Source organism: Artibeus jamaicensis, unplaced genomic scaffold, assembly GCF_021234435.1.
Source record: "Artibeus jamaicensis isolate MK-2021 breed Jamaican fruit bat unplaced genomic scaffold, CSHL_Jam_final contig_685, whole genome shotgun sequence".
Taxonomy (NCBI): domain Eukaryota; kingdom Metazoa; phylum Chordata; class Mammalia; order Chiroptera; family Phyllostomidae; genus Artibeus; species Artibeus jamaicensis.
This window is the reverse complement of record NW_026521924.1, coordinates 32,547,484-32,551,575: the sequence shown is the minus strand read 5'-3', so window position 1 is coordinate 32,551,575 and position 4,092 is coordinate 32,547,484.

Genomic DNA, 4,092 nt, shown 5'->3' with positions numbered 1-4,092 from the left:
AAACCCACTCTTCTGCTTTATATGTTGAAGTTCCTACTTTGAAAAGCTCTGTGTATGAAAGCACAGCGCTCTCATCCCTCCAACTTGGAACAGCTCACAGCAAACAGACCAAGCTCTTTCCCCCAATTAGAGGCCAGGAGCCCAACTTTGCAATATCCGTCAGCACTTCTTCCTTTCTGCCCCCCAAAATTTCCTGTGACAGCCAGGAGAAAACAAGTCCCGGGACCACCTCGAAGGACCGTGTCGCAATGCACTTTCCTCACTCAGAGCCGCCTTGCCCCCTGCTCTGGCCCCCACGCCCACCTCCTGGACTTCGCTGTCAGCGGAGTGGCTCACATTCTCCCAGTGCCGACTGACTCTGCCTCCGGCGATGCTGAGTGCCTGTCTTTATAACTTCATATTATCTCTTAAATCTCCCCCCCCCCCCTGTACTTGAAACCACAGCATGAGCTCACACAGTATTCAGCATTATTGCTGAGTCGGTTTACTTTCCCTAAATTCACATTCGACATCCAGAGAAGAGATACAGGGGAACAGACTCCTTGCCAGGCCCGCTCGCCTTTTCATTTCCTCCGGACAAGCTGGTGCCCATCCTTCCGAGCCTGGCTCAGGTTCCGCCTGCTCTGAGCTCTCTCCCCCCACCGCTCCCTTCCCACGATGACAGCTCTTACTGGCTGGTCTGCTCTCTGTCCTGTGTGTAGTCCCCAAGGGTCTGAGCGCTGGGAAGGAGCTACTGATGAGAACAGCTGGCCGACTTGGCTGAGACCATCTATATTTTGAATTGTTATCCTTGTTGGAAGTGAACTTCCCAGACCAATGAACTGGTGGGCTGCCGACGGGAGCCCACAACAAGGTGGGGACAACAACCCTACAGAATGTACACAGACTGATTTCACCACCAAGCTGAAGTGGACGTCTGCAGAGAGGGGGCCACAGAGGGGTAGGGGAAGTCATTTCCGGAAGGCTTCTGAGGAAGGCAAGGAATGAGAAGCTGGGGCAGATCAGTTGAGGGGCAGACTCATGCCTAGCTGCATGAATGTGCAAAAAATAATAATAAAAAGAGATGGAATTAGCAAGTTCCATTTAAGGAAAGCTAGCAGACTTGTGTGCAAGAGCGGTGAGTCACAAAGGCTGAGGTTGTACATGACAGCGGGACTTGCAGAAGTTTCTTGACCCTATTATTAGTCTTTATGGATGAGACGAGGCGTTAACAGGACACCCTGCAATGCACACATTGCGCTGACACTTGTAAGGCAAAGGGCGCCGCAGAGCAGTGGAAAGCTTGTGTTAAATGTTGGTGCGCTTCTTCTGGCTCTGCTGGGCAGCGCAGGTCTGGGGAAGATGCAGCTGGGCCCCGGAGGGGAGCCTGAGGTTCATAGTTCCGGGGCAGACTCCACGAAACCTAAATCCGATGCTTCCCTACATAGACCCGTGGGAGAAAATTCTGAAACGGAGTGGAGCAGCTCAGCCCAAATGTCCCTTCTCTAACACTCACTCTCGTCTAAAACAAAGGTCACATATCCCTAATGCCTGCCGAGGGATTGATGGAAGAGGGGAGGAGGGGGAGAGAGAGAGTTATTAATTTGGCCAAAAACCCATACTAGTTTCAATAAATAGACTGCAAAGGGTGAGGGTGGGGGAAAACAGAGGTGGAATCTGAAGATTAACAAACTTTAAAGACACAGCAAAGCACAATGTATGAGCCTTATCTGGAGTCTAACTCAAATCATTTACAAGGAAATTCCAACACTGACTGGGTATGTGACAATATTAAGTAACTGATGTTACTGTTTTAAGGTGTAATGATGCTATGAATAGTGTTTTTTTTTTAAATTCTTTATCTCTGAGATATATAGTGAAATATTTATAAAGTATTTCTGAGATTCACTTCAAAATAATTCCAGAAAGGGGAAGTGAACAGAGGTGTAGGAAGAGCAAGACTGGCAACTAGCTGAACCCTGGGGCGTCTGCTGCTTTGTGCTGTGGACATTCAGTTAAAAGTGCGGCAGCTTTAGTAATTCACGCACTGCAAAATTTACCCGTTAAGTGTGTTTTTTAGCATATTCAGAGTTGTGCAATTTCAGAACATCACTGCCCCCCAAGAAGCCCCGTGCCCCACAGCAGTCATGCCTCAGTCCCCTCCCCGCAAGCCCCTGCTAGCCAGTGTTTCTATTTTATTACTCACTTTAGTATATATTTGGAAAGGAGTACAAAAGGGTGGAGAAACGTGCTGGAGGGTCACACAGCAAAGCGACAGAGATAAAATCTGAACCCGTCTCCCAGAAAAGAAGCAAGACAGACTTCAACCAATTCAAGTCTGCCCGGTACCCCTGGGCAAAGGCCGGACCGAGGCACTGCCAAACTGAAGGGCTGCCCCCAATTCCAAGCATAGATTAGAAGATCCTGCTTTGCACGCCTTTCTTTAGGAAACATCCCTCAACCAACAAACCCCTCAACCAACAAACAGGACACACAAGGAACAGGATTTGGCCCTGAAATGAAACAGACTAACCCCTACAGAGAAACTGGTGCAGTGTTTTGTGAATGAGGACCTTGACTTCTCAGTCTGCTATCTGGTCCCGTCACGCTTTTTCTGAATAAAAGGCCTTAGATTATTTTGCTGGGATCCGTTTGTGTTTAATTCTCAAGGCAAATGAGTCTCTCATGTGCACAAACATTGCAAAAGTTAATTGTTCTAGGAAACGGGCTGGCTTTCGTAATATCCTGCTGACCCAAGGTTGAAACCGCTTGAGTTTAAGAGAACCAAGCACATCACGGATGCTAATGCAGTAATTATTTCCCATTTGACACACGCTACGGAGAATGGCGCCTTGGACTTGTTCTCTGTTCTGAACCTACTGGGCCCAATTGCTTCAGCAGCTCCTCATCAGTGTGCAGGAAGAGGTTCTGTCTGCAGAACTGGCTTTTGTGCGCTTCCCCACTGTTTCCACCAGGACTTCAGCTCTCAAGCCCCCGGAGTAGTAGTGTTCCAACACCTGAGGCTTTGAGCACAGCCGAACACACGTGAGGACGTCCAAAGCACTGGGCTTGGCAGGAGACTCGGGGCCCCGCCGCTGTGAAATGGCTGATCATCTGGCAGATCGTAACTTCAGGAAGATAACTCAGTTATTTTGGCAAAAGTAGCGTCTTGTAAGCAGCCAACAAATTCATCTGCCATCCCCTAATGCAGGAATGAAACAGGGAGGACTGGGGTCCGACCACCACCGTAACTGGTCATACCTCAGTTTGATGGCCGGAATTTTGATCCCCAGGTTGGGAGGGAAAAGGAATCAGAGCAAGACTTGGGGAAAAGCAAAGGCGTTGCCGTGGGTGTCAGGGGTCACGGAGGGGAAGGAAGAGGCTGCATGTCGCTGGGAGAACAAGGAGAAGCAGGGTTGAAAGTGCGGCTGCAGGCAGGTGGTCACTGCCTGGGGTGGGGGCTGTGTGTCCAGAAGGTGAAGGGCAAAGTTGCCAAAAGGTGACGATGGAGAGAGGCTGCGGAGGCTACGAAACCCCGCTAAGGAGCAGGAGGCAGAGGGTGAAAACGCCGGAGAACGGGCAAAAGCGTGGCGTATGAAACGTTGACTGTTTCTAGTTCTCTTTGGGTGGTTCCAACCTACCTGGTCACTTTTGAGGTCACTCGGTCCCCGGGCTCATTCTGGTTGCCCTGCTGTTCTTCAAACGTACTTGTAACTGTGCACCGGTAATCCCAGTGTCTTTCTGAGTCTAACGCGCTCCGGGTATCTCCTGAGTGTCATGGTGGCCACTCGCCGCATGGTCATGGACCCAGGCTCCTCGGAGGCGCATCAGGGAGGACTGTGGCCCGGGTCCAGACGTGCTCTCCACGGAGTCTGGGCTGCTCGCCGGTGTTTGGGGCCCTGCCGCCTGGAGTGGCCCACAGTTCTCAGCTCACGTTTTTCCTGCTGCGTAGGTAACGTGAACTGGCCCTCTTGCCAGAGCGACAGCTGGCTTGTGGGTGGGACTCTCCGAGAAGACCCCTGCCGGCCAGCAAAGCACCTCTTGGGGTCTGGGCTTTCCCTCGGGAACTAGATCAAAGTTCCCACCCTGTGAAGACCCAGAGCTCGGAAAGGA